We start from the raw sequence: 20,423 nt of genomic DNA, 5'->3' as shown, positions 1-20,423 counted from the left end.
CGGTAATGAAGCACCACTGAGATGAAGCAAAAAATGTATTAATCTGCTGGCCCCATTAGCTAAATGTTGGCGGGTGCTTCGTGTTCAAGTTTATCGTTACACTAATATAATAAAGAAGGTTATGTTTTTTTATGCCATTATATTAAACGTGTATTATAATTCAGAACTTCAGCATGTTAAAGCAGATGATGCTCCGCAGAAACCGTGACCTAATTAATGTTGTGGTTAAAAAAGGAAATATTTACATAAAGTATTCGTGGTGGCAAGTAAAATGGTGGTGTTGCTCTTTTTTTCTATTTTCATGAAGTGAAATGTAGATTAATACGTGTATGTGTAATTAAATGTGCTTTCATTTAGTAGTTAACCGTAAATAACACTGTGCTTAAATCCGCGTGCCAAACTTTCACCATTAAATATTCCAACGGCACAGACCATCCGACATACTGCACACACACACACACACACAAAGCCACCACCACCACCACTACCATCACCACAGTCACATCGGAATACATTATCGCAATATCATGCAGCAAATTATAATAGAATGGCGGACATAGACAGATAGTAACTGTAGAGGGCTGAATAAACAGGTAGATAGATAGATAGATAGATAAATAGATAAATAGAGAGGTAGGTAGATAGATAGATAGATAGATAGATACATACATACATACATACATACATACATAGATACATAGATAGGTGGATAGATAGGTGGGTAGATAAGTTCATAGGGAGGTAGAAAGATATAGTATATTATGCTATTTTGAGAGAGAGAGAGAGAGAGAGAGAGAGAGAGAGAGAGAGAGAGAGAGAGAGAGAGAGAGAGAGAGAGAGAGAACTCTTGTCATCACAATGCTACCAACAAGAGCAAACACTTTTACAAATAAGCCTGAATATCGGAATGTCAATGTACCTTTTTAAACATTCTGTCTGTAAGAGTGAACCATTCATGTGTGTGTGTGTGTGTGTGTGTGTGTGTGTGTGTTTTACCTATCAGTATCAGTAGGTGTAAGACAGTTTGTTGAAACACAGTGGGATAAAAGAAAACTATAAAGTCTGTTCTTTTTGTCGTTGAATAAATTTATTTGCTTCGATGTAAGAACATTTTTGTTATTTACGTGTCTTACAGGAACTAGGATCATGTAGAATGTCTGAATTTGTGTTTGGAAATTAGATTCTATGCTGTGAAGTTCAACTTATTTACCTTTGAAGAGTCCTTGTCCCAAATGTTGTGAGTTCAAGAGAGACACCACTCCAGATTGGGTTAGTGTGTCTGACGGGGAAGTAAATAGCATGGCTTGATGGCTCTCGATGGACTTGCACCTGTTTTATTTATCTTCTCCTGTCACTGGAATACGCAAGTTAGTCTTCCTTCTATAAAACTGACCGCTTGCCTGTTCTCTCGATGGACTTGCCTAGTATAGCTGCATCTGTCTTGTTTATTTCCCCCTAGTCACTGGAACATTGGAACGCGCAAGCAACTTCATAACAAGTTAGTGTTCCACCCATAAAACACTCGGTGCCTGGGCGTTGATGAGTAACAGGACAGGCAGGTAGTATTGCATGGTTTGTGAGTATTTGCCTCGTTCTCTCGCACACTGGCCAGAGATGCCATGGTGTCTCAGCTTGGGTAACTTGCATGTCTGTATTTCGGTGTTTCATCTCCAGTACATGTAGTAGGTTCTAGTGGAAGCTATTGAAGTTTTCAAGGGCGTGTTTATGATTCTACTGATAGCTTAACAGGGAAAATACATCACCAGAGGGAAAAAACGTTTATAATAACCCAACTAATAAGCCGTGTGGCTTTTGGAAACAGTGCAGGGACCACTGCATTTAAGACTACGAGTCTGTAGACCCACGGGAAGACTTGTACGCTTATTTTTTTATTTTTTTATTTCCACCATTCAGTATGGCTCTTGGGAATGGTTAAAAGCATGGCACATGTTACTTCTTTTGAGTGACCCTAGACGATTTTACAGATGTAAATTTGCAGGAACTGAAGGACTTGAACTAGTTTTGTTATTACATGTGCATTTCGAAAGTGGGAGAGGATCCAGCAGACAGAAGTTAATAGCGACACCATATAAGAGTGGCCGATCCCAACATGGATTAATAAGGCCAAGAAGAAGAAGAAGAAGAAGAAGAAAAAGAAGAAGAAGAAGAAGAAGAAGAAGAAGAAGAAGAAGAAGAAGAAGAATGACCTTTCGGAATCTGTACTGGACCATTTTGACCATTTTATTGATGTGGAGAAGCCAAAACAGCCAAAAAGTTGATAATTATGCTGCTGCGCTACACGGCTGCATCAACACCGGCCCCGCACCCGCCGCTTTCACCGCCATCACCGCCACGCCAGCTTGCCGTCCTATAATGAGGGAACGATGGAAAGGCATTTTATTTTTTACCGTGCGGAACTTTTGAGTCCATGTAAACAGACAGCCATTTAGAGGCGCCTGTCGCTCTGCTAATTAAGAGAGAACGTCTGCCAAATGAACTAAATGGTCTCGTTAAGCCTTTGTGGAGAGAGAGAGAGAGAGAGAGAGAGAGAGAGAGAGAGAGAGAGAGAGAGAGAGAGAGAGAGAGAGAGAGAGAGAGAGAATTGCAGTGAAAAGCTTCCTCTGAACTTTCGCTTTTTTTTTTTTTTTTTTTTTTTTGCTTCAGTCGGCGCAGGAAAAATGGTGGCGGTGCTCTCGTTGTTGTTGGTGTTGCTGTTAATGACGATGATGATTAATAACACTAACAATGATAATGGCAATGATGATTTTTTCCATCAAAGCGAAATATAATGTAAGTCATAATATAGTGTGTGTGTTTGTGTGTGTGTGTGTGTGTGTGTGTGCGCGGATGGGTGGGTGTGTTGGTGTGGGTGTGTGTAGGTATGTAGGTGTGTAGTGGGACTGGCTCTGGTTTGGGACTGCCAGGTTTAAATAAATGACCAGTACGCTAGACATAAATACGAGTTAAATTCAGTCCAGTGTGGCATGTGAAAAAAAAAAATAATAATAATAAAAAAAATAATAATAATAATAATAATAATAATAATAATAATAATAATAAATAAGAAAATAGAAATTTCTGTTTGCCACATTAGTAGGAACTGTAAGAAAAAGACTCAGAAGGAAGCATGCCATGTCAGTACGTAGGGTAAATATATCTAAATAGGGAGGCAAAAAATTAATGGGAAATAAACAGGATCTTTATAAAATTAAATGTGCAAAAGGAAATTTAAGCCGAAAGAGCTTAGAGAGTTGGAGGGAAGGACTGGTGATGGTGGTGGTGAGGAGGATGAGAAGGAGAAATCCTGATCACGAGAAAGTACAGGGTATGGACCAGGTGATGCAGGTCAAGTAGGTTGAGTTTTGAGCGTTACTTTTGAGGAAGTTTAACAAATCACAGGAGAACAGTAGTCTTCATCATATAGATGGAATGCGTTCGCTACTGAATTTATGGAGCAGGACTAACGAAAGTTAGTCCTGCTGACTATATCAATACCGCAGCTTTTGCCTCTGCTTTCCAGAGCTGGAAGTAAAGGTGGTAACCATTTGCTTCGAAACCCAGGTAGAGACTCCTGTTATTTGCCTTTTATAGGATTTCACGTATATACTGCGAGCAGCTAATATACTGTACAATCTTCATCATATAGATGGAATGCGTTCGCTACTGAATTTATGGAGCAAGACTAGCGAAAGTTTTATTGCGGCTGACTGTACCAATACCACAGCTTTTACCTCTGCCTTCCAGAGCTGGAAGAAAAGGCGGTAACCATTTGCTTCGAAACAGAGGTAGAGACTCCTATTATTTGCCTTTTATAGGACTTCACGTGTTTACTGTGAGCAGCTAATATATTGTACGATCCATCATGCACACATACTATACATAAATGCATATACATACACAGACACTCACTGTAATCTTTTTTCCCAAATTACAGACAATCATAGGATGCCAGTCTACACATTTTATGCACGAGCCAGGCATTCCAAACCTGACACAATATGTGCATACTAAGATAGCGAAAATAAAGCATGACTGACGACTTACTTACATTGCGTGGATGAGAATTATTTCCGCTCCCACCTCCCGCTCGCCCGGCATCTCCGTCATCATAATGGCCGTGAAAACAGGGGAAGATTGCAGGGCAGAGGAGGCGTTCGATGCTGCTTCCAATCAAAGGCGTCCATATTTTCTAACATATCTCTCATCTGACTGCCGTGGTGAAGAGAAAACGGGTCAGTATTCATTTCACTCGTCCAGGTGAAATGAGTTTGCACCTCTACCTTATTTCCTCCTCCTCCTCCTCCTCCTCCTCCTCCTCCTCCTTCTCCTCCTCTTTCTCCTCCTCTTTCTCCTCCTCCTCCTCCTCCTCCTCCTCCTCCTCCTCCTCCTCCTCCTCCTCCTCCTCCTCCCCCCCATCCATGATTCCATGTTTTCGTAGTGTAGTGGTTATCACGTGCGCCTCAAACGCGCAAGGTCCCCTGTTCGATCCCGGGTGAAAACACTTGTAATTTTTAGAGGAATTAGCTTATGTAGGATTATTGGTTTCTTTCACCTTGCATCCTCCTCCTTTTCCTCGCCCTTACTGTCTTAAGTCTCCTCTTTAAGATTAGATGGTAGAGATGACTCGTATGTCTAAACAGGGAATGTGGATGCAGATTATGGCAGATGTGGATGTTGATGCTGATTTTTTATTTATTTATTTTTTTTTTATGTGGATATATAATGACAGTGTTTCTGTAGATGTGAATGATTTATAAAAAGTCTTGCAAGACTTTGATTTTGAATTTCAATTTGTTACTTACACCTAACGTCCCTCTAATATTTCCTTCCCAGATACAAATTTTCATAAATAAACACATTTCACCAAACTATTACACGTCGCTTAATGTATATATAATGCAACAATATGAGTAACCTTTTATTTTGACAGAATGATAAGAGTTAAAATATCCTGTCTACATATTTTCCAATAGAACAAGTGTTGCAGTTTCCTCAAAAGAAAGTATCTCCCTACATCCGGCACCAGCGTGATTCACCTGATGGAAATACAATGGCAATGGATCAGCAAATGAACATCACAGCAAATAGATTGCACTTTTCAAAAATTTAAATATGAATGGAGCCACATGAACATTACCTTATTTACCCAGGGTTGATTCGTTTCTTGCATTAAAATGTTTTGTTGTATTTTCATTGAGGATGTTACTTAATCATAATCCTTTTTACCTAAAAATGCCAACATGATTATTATTTTTACAAAAACTGAAAATAGTAACGCGGATTCGGATACAGACGTTACTTGCATTGCAGTTACAGATGCGAACGCTAGTTATTTTTCGGTTTTACGTCCGGTTTTCTTAATCTATCAGGGCTAGGACAATGCCTCCTCTTCTTCTTCTTTTGGTTGCCTATTTTGCTTTGTATCGCTTATAGGCCTGCTCCTTCTGGAACTTTCAGATGCTTTCCTCGCGTCTCATCTTTCTTTTTTCCCCAGCTATAGCTTAGAACAGGTGTGTCAAACTCATGGCCTGCGTGCCAAATGTGGCCTGCAGAATGGTCCTAAGTGGCCCATGAGGTGACGAGATTTTTCAACTTGAGTTACTATAATTGTTATAACTGAGGAAAATGTAACTAAACTGTTAAGATGAGACATAATAACTTTCATCTCCTATCTTAAATCATGTATTTTTGGTAAACCAGGATGACCAGCAAAATAATTTGTAATCTTCAGTCTTGCCAATAAGTGATTACCAAACCTTTGATGGCCCTCAAAACCACAACCAAGTGCATAATTGGCCCTCGAAAGGATTTGAATTTGACAACCGTGGTTTAGAAAGTACCTAATGTGAGTGATAATTTTAACCCTCTCCTGACTATCTCATACAGTCCTAACACTGCATATGGCGAAATCTTCGTCTTTTCTTCTGTTCCACTCCTCCTTCTCTATTATAGCTACCACTAATGCCACTATTAGCCTGACCATTTTGAATTGAGCGTTTGGGCGTTCTCCTTTCCGGGGATTCCCCGACCTACAGCGCTGCCAAACCTTGTGCTGGGCCAATTATCGGATTAGAGCCTATGTGTCACTGATAACCTTGCTCCTCACACACCACCCCCTTTCTCTCTCTCTCTCTCTCTCTCTCTCTCTCTCTCTCTCTCTCTCTCTCTCTCTCTCTCTCTCTCTCTCTCTCTCTCTCTCTCTCTCTCTCTCTCTCTCTCTCTCTCTCTGCATATACAATCTATATTTCATGCAAATTTATTTTCATCAAAAATCTACATTTGTTTATGAATTATTAAAATTTTAGAAAAAATCTCCTGCCTGTCAGTCAGTCAAACTATCTCTCTCTCTCTCTCTCTCTCTCTCTCTCTCTCTCTCTCTCTCTCTCTCTCTCTCTCTCTCTCTCTCTCTCTCTATCTATCTCTCTCTCTCTCTGCATATACAATCTACATTTCATGCAAATTTATTTCTATCAGAGATCTATACTTGTCTATGAATAGTTAGAATTTGAGAAAAATCTCCTGCCAGTCAGTCAGTCAAGCTGCTCCCTCTCCCCTCCACCCTCTCTCTCTCTCTCTCTCTCTCTCTCTCTCTCTCTCTCTCTCTCTCTCTCTCTCTCTCTCTCTCTCTCTCCATTGTGAATGTCGTTTAAATGTGATAGGTTTTCTTTTAGATACGATATTTCCCTTAAATTATGATGTTATATTTTTATTTTTTAGTCACGACTTTAGTTTACGATCACACCACCATCGTGGTAAAACGCAAGGCAGAAGTATTTTCCTTCAATTCTTTTTTTACTTTGTGCAGTGCTGGGATCTCCTTCCTTGTGTAAAATCCCAAAACTGTCCTTCTTACCACACGTTTGTCAAAGTTATCAACGTTGGTCATGGTTCCTAAGTGGTTCTTTGTTGGTGAGAATACAGGATGTGCTGGTGGCCTCTGTGTTATATAAGCTTCATTGACAGATGAACAAATTCTTCTAACTGTTGCCTCGCTCACGTTGGTGGCTTTCGCTGTTCGGGCAACAGCTATTGTGGGCTCAAGTAATGCCCCCCTATCAGCCTTTCCTTCCAAAAAGTACTTATTTACAGAGTAAATAAGCTCTTTTTCTCGGCTGTGGAGGCGACGAGAACGAGCGGGAGAGGTAGTTCCCATCCTGGCTGGCGGCGTGATTAACACGGTCAGTCTGATGTGTGACCTTACTCGGTCACCCATGGAAAAGTGACAGCGCTTGGAGGAAACATTGCTAAGTATCATGGTGTTTGCAAAAAAAATGCAAGTTTCATTTAATATATATATATATATATATATATATATATATATATATATATATATATATATATATATATATATATATATATATATATATATATATATATATACTACGCTAACTTGCCTTTTTTAGAGCATCACAATGTATATATACTACAGTACCATTTAATTTTGAGGTAGGAAGCACATGACATGAGATGTGTTTTGGTGTAAGTGTGGCAGCGCCACAGGCTGGGGAACCCCCGGAAAGGACAACGCCCAAACGCTCAATTCGAAAAGGTCAGACCATAGTTCGTTTCTCTCCCTCTCATAGTTTGTGCATTGTCATCTCTGCCCCTCCTATCCCACAACTGCAGTTCTGATCTTTCCCGTTTCTGTTCTTTTCGTTAACTTCCAGGGTCCCATGTCCCCTCAGAGGGCCTCTACTGCAGTGCACTTTGAGGCTCCAAGTCCCCATTTGCCTACAATATTCTGTACATTTTCTAACTGGGCAATGTCTCCTACTTGGCAATATGTTACATCTGATCTGTATAAACAATAAGGTCTTGCCACTCCTTTTCACAAACTTCTGCTTACCTGAAACTTGTTTACTACTTTACTACCTCCATTGATAACAATGCTTGACATTTTTCTTGACTTCGTTTCAATGATCTTCCTTTGCCTGTCACCATCCATCCCTTTCTTGCTCACCTTAAGCTCTAAGTACTCGTATTTTTCTACTACTTCCAGGACATTGTTGCCGAGAACCCACGGTTTTCTATCTGTTCTATCAAACTCCATAACTTTACAATTTCTCTCACCAAATTTCATATCCCATTCTTTCCCATACATGTTAATTATATACAGTATCTCTTCCATTTCCTTCTTGCTCTCAGCCATTAGGACAACGTCATCTGCATAGGCCTGGCTTCCTAACTTTCCTTCTCCTATCCTTACTCCTTACCCTGACTTCCTTATCCTGACCATCAGTTCCTCCAGGTATAAGCTGAATAGTACTGTGGACATGACACAGCCTTGCTTAATTCCTACATTGTTCCTCATCTATCCCATGTTGATGTCTCCTAGTGAAAATTGGACTTCATTGTCCTCATATGACTACCTTGACTATCTTCCTATCCACCCCTAAGTGTTTCAGCAATCTGATGAATGTCCTTTCATTAACGTAGGACTCTGGACTTAGCATTTGGGAACCGTTACCCCGAGTGGACGCCCTTCTTATCTTCGGACCATGATCAGGATTCAGATCTATGCGCCTGAGGCCCCAGAAGCATGCACAGTCCCACTGCAGATTTAGAGTGAGAATTTGGGGAGCAGGGGGGGAGAATAAAAAAAAAAAATGAAAATGGCAGTGGTCGTGGTGGTGGTAGTGGTGGTGGTAGTGGTGGTGGAGGTGGTGTTGGTAGTGGTGGTTGAATAATAAGCAAAAAAATGTTTGACTTTTGGTCATTCTTATTGTCGCTACTAATAATGGTAATCATGATGATAATAATGATGAGAAGTAGAAGAAAAATATTAATGATAATAATAATAATAATAATAATAATAATAATAATAATAATAATAATAATGATGATGATAATTAGTAGTAGTAGTAGTAGTAGTAGTAGTAGTAGTATAGTGGTAGTAATATCATTATTATAAATTGTATTTTCTTATATAATCTTCCTCTTCCTTCTCCTTGCTGTCCATGTTTCTCACTTTTCTTGTCAAACCTCTTCTTTTTCACTCACCTAACTCCTAAACAAAGCAAAAGAAAACAAAAACTTGCCGTTCTGCTCCTAATAATAATATGTTTTCGTAGTGTAGTGGTCATCACGTGCGCCTCACACGCGCAAGGTCCCCGGTTCGATCCCGGGCGAAAACAAATGTATGTTTTAAGTTGAAAAGTAACTAATATGTGTTTATTGCCTTCTTGCAGCATGCTTATGTTTTAATGTACCCTCCTTCTTATGATAGGATGTCCATGTATATATCATAAGTTCATTTTCTTTATGCCTTTATTATCATTATTACTACTATTTATCATATATATATATATATATATATATATATATATATATATATATATATATATATATATATATATATATATATATATATATATATATATATTTATTTATTTATTTATTTATTTAATTTGTATGTACAACGCCTCTCATTCCCCTTTTGTTTTTTATCACTCCTTAGGAGGCGTCAAGCACGCCCCCTCAGTCAGTCAGCGGCTGGCCTCTGCGCCATTTAGGTTTACTCTGTACTTGGCAGTTTGCTATTGTACTGGAAGATATTTTACGCAGCGTTTGCTGTTATCCCTGGATATGGACATTATTACATGTGCTAGCTCAACCTCCTAGCACATATTTGATATTGGAACTAAAGAAGTGGGGATGACAAATTGCGTCACTGTTTGGTCCTGAACTGACAGTACGGCATAATATACCATCAACTAGAGAAATCTGAGACAAAGGTACATGCAACTTGGGTAAAACTGACTCATCACCCGATTCTAAGGCATAGACCACAGCAGGTCACAAAGGGTCTTGACGCTGGGCAGCAAAAAGTTCCTCTAGTGAGAAATTAGTAATTTCTGACACAGAAGCAACAGCAACATTTCGAGAAAGAACATCTGCAGTCAAATTTGCTTTACCGGACAAATACTTGATTATTGGGTTAAATTAATCAACTATGACAAACCATAAATTTTTACTCTTGAAAAGGTGAAGCAAGGCAGCATGGTCAGTATAAACAGTCAATTGGTAGCCATAGATGATGTTACGAAAATGACGTAAAACCTATACCAGTGTCAGAACCTCTAGATGAGTAACAGAATAGCAAGACTCAGTATCATTCTGGGTATGGCTGGCATATGCAATGACCTGAGGACAAAACTCAGTCTGCTGCATTGGAATAGCGCCTACTCCTAAAGCACTTGCATCGGTGATGTGTGTAAAAGGCAGATTGTAATCTGGAAAGGCAGGAACTGGAGCATTAGTAAGTGCATGTTTGAGTTGGTCAAAGCTATTTTGCTGGGCGTCGTGCCATACGAAAGAGACATCCTTTTTGAGAAGGCGTGTGAGAGGTGACGCAATGGATGAATGGATGTCTCTGATGAATGCACGGTAATAACCCGCAAGACCAAGGAAAGAACGCATGTGGTTTACTGATTTTGGGATAAGAAAATCTTGAACTGCTTGAACTTTAGCATCAGTAGTGTGAATGCCATCCTTGTCAACTACATGACTTAAAAACTCAATGCGTGAGCGAAGGAATTAACACTTAGGCAGATTATGTTTAAGACCTGCTTCTTGATATTTTTGCAAAACAAGTTCGAGTTTGTCAAAGTGAGACTTAAGATCACGAGACACCAAGATCAAATCATCAAGGTATACAAACAAACCATCACCAATAAGACCTTGTTAGAGACTATTAGCAAATCGCTGGCAAGTCAAGAGCGAGTTACGCAAAACCGACTGGGACACGGAGCCACTCATAATGACCTGATGGCGTAGAAAAGGCAGTAGTCTCACGGCTTCTAGAATCCAATGGAATTGGATTCTAGAAGCTGTGATTTGATTTGAGGTCAAGAGTAGTGAATACAGTGTTATCTTTCCCAGTGGACTGCAAAAAGGTCACTTAAAACAGGAAGAGGATAATGATCAGGGACGGTCACAGAGCTTTCTGGAAATCAACTACAGCACGAAAATGTCTTTCTTTGGAACTAAAAACGGTGGTGAGTTCCACGGAGTGTGATTCTTGGATGATACCGTCTTTCAGCATTCCATCAACTAAATTCTGAACAAGAGCACGCTGACTGTGAGGTAAACGATAGGAAGGCACAGAAGAAGGACGTGTATCAGGTTTTAACTGAATATGATGCGCAATATGATCTGTGACACCAAGAGGTTCGTTAGGCAAAGCAACAGCAGGTTTATGTTTGATTAGCAAGTCAAGGAGACGAGACTTTGCTGTTGGGAAATCCAACACCTTAACATGAGCTGAAAGCTGAGAAATGAGATCACCAGTATCATGAGAAATATCTGTATTAGGAGAAACAGAAGGTGTGGAGAGTCATCAGAGGACCTCAAAAGACTTCAAAAGAACCAAGTACGCCGTTCTTGAGAGAAATTGGGGCACCAGTTAGGTTAGTCGCCAAGGCATCAGTTACATGATCTTCTTGGACACAGGAAAGAGTACTTTCAAGAGCCAACCTACGAAATCAGGCAATGACAAACCGTGATCTTTGGTACATAAGTGCTTTTAAAGTGTGAACAGGAGATTTAGAGGATAAGAGTGGTGCCGGAATGTCCATTGCAGAGATAGCAATATCCTGATATGAAATAGCATGATGTTGAGGTAAAACATCAATACCATGAATCACAAGTGAGTCAAGTCCTAATAGACCATCGCTGTTGAGAATAAAATCAGAAGTTACAAAAAATTTTGCTTCAAATGGTGATGAATTTTTGGCAAGAGACAAGGGGAGAACAACTGTACCAAGGACATGTAAGAAAGAACCTTGTACACTGAAAAGATTATTGTCAGCAGGCTGTAAGTGAAGGTTGAATAAGTCTTTAAATTTGGAATAAGCCTGGTTACTCAAGAGATTACAAGAAGCACCAGTGTCAACTCCCAAGAAAAGAGGAGTGTCATAAGAAAAGGACTGAAAATTTGAGAGAGAGGCCGTTACAACTTGCTCTCCCTGCCATTCTAGAATTTTGAAACATTCCTTTGTCATATGGTTACTTGGACCATGAACAAAACAGAATTTAGACAGACGCTCAGGAGACAACCGAGGTCTCAGAGCTGGAGATGGTGAGCGAGTATATCGTGTCTGAACAGTGGAGTGAAAGCGGACAGGACGCTCAAGAGGCATACGAGGTCTCGGGGCTGGAGATGGTGAACACGTATATCGTGTAGGAGCAGAGGAATGAAAATGGACACGACGACTAGGTGAGGAAGGTTTAAGACGAGAGTGACCTGAAAACTGCTTTGAAGGCACATTCCTAGAAGTTGTGTCATGCTCGGGTGGAGGCGATGAGCGAGCAGACTTGAGTTTTTTCTTAAGAAGGAAGCGATATGAGTAAGTGTGACCATCTTTGCAACATCAGGTGCATGAAAAAGCTGAACGCCGGGACGAAGGCAACACTTGAGAGGAAATACGATCATTAGCAGACGTCTGAGGTGGTGAAGGTGCAGGAGATGGGTCACTTACAACAGGTGACAAGCTATGAGCATGAGGCAATTCCTGCAGTTTATTACTGATTTCCATGGTAAAATCAAAGAGAGTCAATGGGTTTAATCTCAATGGTGGAAGCAACACGTCTTTCCCGAGGAGTAAGATAATTAACATAACTTGTGAGCTCTAAGAAGTCTTGTAACTTTTCTAGACTCATCTGACCATTTTGTATCCAGTTTCCAGACTTTAAAAATGCAATAGAATCATGTGCGTAATTAGTAACATGAACTTGACCGACCATGTGACCTATATTTCTGAGCTGCGTAGTAAGCGACTCAGCATAACGCAAAGCCCAAAGAAAGGAATCGTGAATCCGTGAAGCTCCAAAGGCATGCAAGAAATTACTACGAAACTCAATAAAGTCATCTTGAAGCATACAAGGCTTAAAGCAATGAGCGGACATCATGGTAAAGGCAAGTGATCCTGGAATCAACTGCGACCTGACGAATGACAGGTCTTGTCTTCCCACAAGGTGATGTTACTATTTGTCATCAAGTCCTCGCATTGCTATAAAAACGAGTGCAAAATGGTTAAGGTCCTCACCCCCAATTTTTTTTAATGGTAGGGTCCTGGTGCAGGAGTTTAATAGAGGGGGCAGAAGGAGGAGCCATAGTGGCAGCAGCAGAAGTAGAAGTAGTAGCAGTAGGTAGAATAGAAGCAATGCTAGGATTAGACATTGTAGAATTGCCACTTCTTAAAAGCATTTAACAAAAAAATACACAAAGATACCAGAAAAATACACAAGAGAAATGTACACAAAAGTAAACACAAAGACACAAAATATAAATTGAATAATATATCAGTAAAAATGTAACAAGTGGAACAATAATGTGACTAATAGTAAAATGAAAAACAAGTGACAAAAAAATTCTAAGCAACTGCTGGCAAAATAAGACAAAAATTAAGCAAATACTAGTTTCCTATGCAAAATGAACTTATATTTGCAAAGGCATACCCATTCAAAAACTAAGTACACAAATACAAAAAGTTAAAATGGTAAAATAACTATATATATATATATATATATATATATATATATATATATATATATATATATATATATATATATATATATATATATATATATATATATATATATATATATATATATTTTTTTTTTTTTTTTTTTTTTTTTTTTTGGGGGGGGGATTTTTGTTGCCCTTGGCCAGTGTCCCTCCTACGTAAAAAAAAAAAAAAAAGAAACTCTTCTAGACAGGGTGGAATCAAAAGCTTTTCGTCTCATCAACTTCTTTCCTATAGCTGTCTGTCTTCAGCCTCTCTCTCATCGCCACAATGTTGCATCTCTAGCTGTCTTCTACCGTATCTTCATGTTAACTGCTCTTCTGATCTTGCTAACTGCATGCATCCCCTCCTCCCGCGGCCTCGCTGCACAAGTCTCTTCTTTCTCTCACTCCTATTCTGTCCACCTCTATAATGCAAGAGTTAACCAGTATTCTCAGTCATTCATCCCTTTTTCTGGTAAACTCTGTAGCTCCCTGCCTGCTTCTGTAATTCCACCTTTCTATGACTTGAAATCCTTCAAGAGGGAGGTTTCAAGACACTTATCCTTCATATTTTGACTACCGCTTTGGAGCCTTATCTAGGACTGGCATCTCAATTTTTTTTTTTACTGGATTTTTGTTGCCCTTGGCCAGTGTCTCTCATATATATATATATATATATATATATATATATATATATATATATATATATATATATATATATATATATATATATATATATTGGTATTACCAATACCAAGTTTGCTTGGTATTGGTAATTTTAGAAAGATCAGAAGTCAAGCGTTCTGTGGCTTCCCTGTGTGAAATGTTTACCTCCTGAAGGATTGGACGCCTATGAAAAGACGTAGAAATATGAACGGTGGTATCATCAGTGTAGGAATGGATAGGACAAGAAGTTTGGTTTAGAAAATCATTAATGAATTATACGAAGAGAGTGGTTGACAGGAAAGAACCCTGAGAAACACCACTGTTAATAGATTTAGGAGGAGAACAGTGACCGTCTACTACAACAACAATAGAACGGTCAGAAAGGAAACTTGAGATGAAGTTACAGAGAGAAGGATAGAAGCCATAGGAGGGTAGTTTGGAAATCAAAGCTTTGTGCTAAATTCTATCAAAAGCTTTTGATATGTCCAAGGCAACAGAAAAAGTTTCACCAAAATCTCTAAAAGAGGATGACCAAGACTCACTAAGGAAAGCCAGAAGATCACCAGTAGAGCAGCATTGACGGAACCCATACTGGCGATCAGATAGAAGGTTGTGGAGTGATAGATGTTTAAGAATCTTCCTGTTGAGTATAGATTCAAAAACTTTAGATAGGCTGGAAATTAAACCAATAGGACGGTAGTTTGAGGGATTAGAACGGTCACCCTTTTTAGGAACAGGGTGAATGTAGGCAAACTTCCAGCAAGAAGGAATGGTAGATGTTGACAGACAGAGCTGAAAAGAGTTTGACTAGGCAAGGTGCAAGCACGGAGGCACAGTTTCGGAGAACAATAGGAGGGATCCCATCAGGTCCATAAGCCTTCCGAGGGTTTAGGCCAACAAGGGCATGGAAAGCATCATTGCGAAGAATTTTAATAGGTAGCATGAAGTATTCAGAGGATGGAGGAGAAGGAGGAACAAGCCCAGAATCGTCCAAGGTAGAGTTTTTAGCAAAGGTTTGAGCGAAGAGTTCAGATTTAGAATCTAATAGATGTGATAGCAGTGCTGCCATCTTGTTGAAATAAAGGAAGGAAAGAAGAAGCAAAGTTATTGGAGATATTTTTGGCTAGATGCCAGAAGTCACGAGGGGAGTTAGATTTTGAAAGGTTTTGACACTTTCTATTAATGAAGGAGTTTTTGGCTAGTTGGAGAACAGACTTGGCATGGTTCAGAGCAGAAATATAAAGTGCATGAGATTCTGGTGATGGAAAGCTTAAGTACCTTTTGTGGGCCACTTCTCTATCATGTATAGCACGAGAACAAACTGTGTTAAACCAAGGTTTGGAAGGTTTAGGTCGAGAAAAAGAGTGTGGAATGTACGCCTCCATGCTAGACACTATCACCTCTGTTATGCGCTCAGCACACAAAGACGGGTCTCTGACACGGAAGCAGTAGTCATTCCAAGGAAAATCAGCAAAATACCTCCTCAGGTCCCCCCACACTAGCAGAGGCAAAACTGCAGAGGCACCTTCACTTAGGTAGATCCTGAGGAGGGATTGGAGCGATAGGACAAGATACACATATGAGATTGTGATCGGAGGAGCCCAACGGAGAAGAAAGAGTGACAGCATAAGCAGAAAGATTAGAGGTCAGGAAAAGGTCAAGAGAGGAGCCCCCTAGACATGTGAAGCATACTCCATACATGGATGGATAAGGCCCTTGTACAGAGTTAGCAGCTGGGGGCGTGTGAGAAGCTGGTGGAGACGTCTCAGAACGCCTAACTTCATTGAAGTTGTTTTAATGAGATGAGATGTGAAGTTTCCAGTTCAGATTATAAATAAAGGACAGACCGAGGATGTTCAGAGTAGAAGAGGGGGACAGTTGAGTGTTACTGAAGAAGAGGGGATTGTTGTCTGGAAGAGGGGGACAGTTGAGTGTCATTGAAGGGGGGATAGTTGTCTGGAAAGTTCTGTCGAGTTGATAAATAGAGGAATTGAATTTTTGAGGCATTGAACGATACTAAGTTAGAAAGATCAGAAGTCAGGCGTTCTGTGGCTTCCCTGAAATAAAGGAGGGAAAGAAGAAGTAAAATTATTGGAGATATTTTTGGCTAGATGCCAGAAGTCACAAGGGGAGTTAGATCTTGAAAGATTTTGACAATTTCTGTTAATGAAGGAGTTTTTGGCTAATCGGAGAACAGACTTGGCATGGTTCCGGGCAGAAATATAAAGTGCATGAGATTCTGGTGATGGAATGCTTAAGTTCCTTTTGTGGGCCACCTCTCTATCATGTATAGCACGAGAATAAGCTGTTCTAAACCAAGGTTTGGAAGGTTTAGGTAGAGAAAAAGAGTGAGGAATGTACGCCTCCATACCAGGCACTATCAGCTCTGTTATGCGCTCGGCTCATAAAGACAGGTCTCTGACACAGAAGCAGTAGTCATTTCAAGGAAAATCAGGAAAATAACTCCTCAGGTCCCCACAACTAGCAGAGGAAAACGCCAGAGGCACCTTCGCTTAGGGAGATCCTGTGGAGGGATTGGAGCGATAGGACAAGATACAAATATGAGATTGTGATCGGAGGAGCCCAACGGAGAAGAGAGAGTAACAGCATAAGCAGGGTTAGAGGTCAGGAAAAGGTCAAGAATGTTGGGCGTATCTCCAAGACGGTCAGGAATACGAGTAGGGTGTTGCACCAGTTGCTCTAGGTCGCGGAGGATAGCAAAGTTGAAGGCTAGTTCACTAGGATGGTCAGTGAAGGGAGAGGAAAGCCAAAGTTAGTGGTGAACATTCTCTCCAAGTCTCCAAGAGTGGAGATCTCTGTAAAAGGGAAGAGAGTCAGAATGTGCTCCACTTCGGAATTTAAGTAGTCAAAGAATTTCTTATAGTCAGAGGAGTTAGGTGAGAGGTATACAGCACAGATAAATTTAGAGACTGACTCTGTAGTCGTAGCCAGATGGTGGAAAACTCGGAAGATGCAAGAGCGTGGGCACGAGAGCAGATTAAGTCGTTCCGCACATAAATGCAACATCCAGCTTTGGATCGAAAATGAGGATAGAGAAAGTAGGAGGGAACAGAAAAGGTATCATTGTTTGTTGCTTCAGACACCTGAGTTTCAGTGAGGAAGAGAAGATGAGGTTTAGAAGAGGAGAGATGGTGTTCTACAGATTGAAAATTAGATCTTAGAACGCGATTGTTGCAGAAGTTAATGAAGAAAAAGTTGAGGGGGGTGTCAAGACACTTAGGGTCGTTGTCAGAAGAGCAGTCCGACCTGGGCAGTCCCCAGATGGGGACTCGGAGGCTGGTGAAGGAGTCGCCATGATAATTTTGAAATTTTGAGTGAAGTGTGTGTGTGTGTTATTAGATGGTTGTAGTTTTGTGTGAAGGAAGAGAGTTGTCTTTAGAGGGCAGGCTGTGACTGCCCCCTTGTGTTGTGAGACACAAAGGGAAACGTTCAGTGAGGTCACAGCTGGGTTTAATAATAAGTTCACAACTCCCCCTGATCTAGTGCTTTAGACCTCACTGGGAGTAATTATCGTTTCGGCAGGTGCCTACTGCCTCTTCCTGCGGAGTACCAGGAGTGAGCACAAACATAAGTGAGTTAGGCTAACTCGGCCTCAATAAATAAACAAAAGTTATAAAACCATCCAACTTGATAAGGTGTAGGCTTGGGGCTGCTACAGCTTCAGCAAGGAAAAGGCACAGGTAGGGGCAGGCATAAGGTAATGACTTGCCACAGGGAGCTGAGGGGGCCCAGAGGTTGACAAAAGCATAGGCTCAGGGAACACCAGAACACACACACAGCATACACACCAGACAGACAAAAGAGGCACACGGTTACTGCAAAACGGTCCAAAATAAATACAAATGTACAAAGACAAAAATATATATGCCAAGGGAAAAAAAATGTACAAATGCAAGAAAATGCGTTATATAAAAATGCTAAACACAGGCAAAAAGACAATAATTGTGGGTATGTGTTGAAGGATGCGTGTATAGCCGTGGTTAATGATGTAACACTGTAGAAAGACACAGCACAATGAAAAGCAATCAACACAAAAGCCTAAGAAAAGAAATAAAGTAGAGGATATATATATATATATATATATATATATATATATATATATATATATATATATATATATATATATATATATATATATATATATATATATATATATATATATATATATATATATATATATATATTCACCAGACAAAAAAAAAAAACATGAAAATTACAGCAAGGCAAATAAATACCAGACACTTAGAAAAAAGCTGTAGAGCTGTAGACAGGACGGTAGGCCGGGGACGCCGGTGGACGTGGAACACAACCAGAAGGACCAGGACAAAGCACAGGGGCTAGGGGGCAGGGAGGTAACCAGCCGGAGACTAGACAGATTCCTCTAAGCGTGTTGGAAGATCCAAATCGTAGAACAGGGCGCAAAGTCTATAAGACACTAAGCAAATACAGCGGCAGTGTGGGGACAGGAACACCGAAGTGGATCTAGACGGCATCGTTGGGAACTGATACGTGCGTGACAAGACGACAACGCACGTGGTGGTGTGCCTGGCAGCTAAAAGCAGTGACGGCAGCCCAGAAATCCCAAAATTACTCAAGACAGGCACAGAAGGCAGCTTCATAGCAAGTGGCACACTAAAGGAGGCTCGGCCAAAACAGAAATAGACATGATAAAAGCACGAGACGGGAGCACGTGGTGTAGAGTTTGGGCACGTCAACAAAGGGAGTCCGCTCGGAGCAAAAAACACCAAAATAGTCACAGGAAGCACTGTGGGAGCACCGCTGCCATCAAATATGTGCTAGGGGGTTGAGCTAGCACATGTGGTAATGCCCAGATCCAGGGACAACAGTGCGTAAAATATCTCTATACTGCCAAGTACAAAGTATATGTAAACGGCCCAGAGGCCAGCTGTCGACTGCGGGTGCGCGCGTGACGCCACCTATGGAGTGATCAAAAACAAAAGGGGAACGAGAGGCGTTGTACATACAAATTAAATATATATATGATAAATAGTAATAATGATAATAATGGTATAAAGAAGATGAACTTATAATATATACATAGACATCCTATCATATTAATAATAAGAATAATGATAATAATAAGAATAAGAATAATAATAATAATAATAATGATAATAGTAATAATGATAATAATAATAATAATAATAATTATTATTATTATTATTATTATTATTATTATTATTATTATTATTATTATCATTATTATTATTATTATTATTATTATTATTACTATCATTATTATTATTATAATAATAATAATAATAATAATAATTATTATTATTATTATTATTATTATTATTATTATTATTATTATTATATAATTTATCTTGTCAGCACGTCAGTACGACATTTTTAAAAATGGTAACCTAAGGGTTCTTGGTCCATGGGATCCGGATTCAGTATTAACCTATGGCTTGCTTGAGGTGTTCATGATTTTACTGAGGGTGTTCATGTGTTTTATGCTTTTCCTGTTATTGGTCTCTCTCTCTCTCTCTCTCTCTCTCTCTCTCTCTCTCTCTCTCTCTCTCTCTCTCTCTCTCTCTCTCTCTCTCTCTCTCTCTCTCTCTCTGTCTCTCCTTTCCTTTTGTTCCGCTTTCTCCTTCGACATCCTTTGTATGTATGTTTAACATTTAACAGTTTATTTAAAAAAAAATACATGAAGATGGGTACAAAAAAAAAATGAAAGAGGGAAGGACTTATAAAGTAGAAGCAAACAGAAAAGAAAAGTGACCGGAGACCCGGTTAGCTGTGTATGTATGTATGTATGTATGTATGTATTTACGTGAAAGTTTCACGAGTCCCGCTGGTTGTTATTATTATTATCATTATTACCTCCTCCTTTTCTTCATCATCCTCCTTCTCGTAACACATTATGTTTTCGTAGTGTAGTGGTTATCACGTGCGCCTCACACGCGCAAGGTCCCCGGTTCGATCCCGAGCGAAAACACTTGGAATTTTAAGAACAGTGGTTCCGAAATATTGGTTGCGACTGTTGACAAAATCTTTGCCTAACTTGGCGATCCAAAGTGGTTTCACATTTAGTGTTAATTTAGGTAAATTACATTTTACTTATATTTTATTCGTAATTTACAATAAGCGACCAACGATCCTCACAAAACACCCCCACGATCCTTATCTGGATCGCGACCATGGATTTAGGAGCCACTGTTTCAGAGAAATTAGCACGTGTAGGCTTAATGCTTACTTC

At 39.8% G+C, this 20,423-nt stretch overlaps 3 non-coding genes across 3 annotated transcripts; all 3 read left to right on the top strand.

Moving 5' to 3' along the window:
• Nucleotides 1-4,428: 4,428 nt before the first annotated feature.
• Nucleotides 4,429-4,501, top strand: Trnal-caa (transfer RNA leucine (anticodon CAA)). Its single transcript has one exon. It is a non-coding gene; the product is annotated as a tRNA-Leu (tRNA).
• Nucleotides 4,502-9,061: 4,560 nt separating this feature from the next.
• Nucleotides 9,062-9,134, top strand: Trnav-cac (transfer RNA valine (anticodon CAC)). The gene has a single exon. It is a non-coding gene; the product is annotated as a tRNA-Val (tRNA).
• Nucleotides 9,135-20,089: 10,955 nt separating this feature from the next.
• Nucleotides 20,090-20,162, top strand: Trnav-cac (transfer RNA valine (anticodon CAC)). The gene has a single exon. It is a non-coding gene; the product is annotated as a tRNA-Val (tRNA).
• The last annotated feature ends 261 nt before the right edge of the window (nucleotides 20,163-20,423 follow it).

This window comes from Scylla paramamosain, chromosome 10 (assembly GCF_035594125.1).
Source record: "Scylla paramamosain isolate STU-SP2022 chromosome 10, ASM3559412v1, whole genome shotgun sequence".
Lineage (NCBI taxonomy): Eukaryota > Metazoa > Arthropoda > Malacostraca > Decapoda > Portunidae > Scylla > Scylla paramamosain.
Note: the sequence above shows the minus strand (reverse complement) of the source record. Positions and strands in the feature narration are given on the sequence as shown.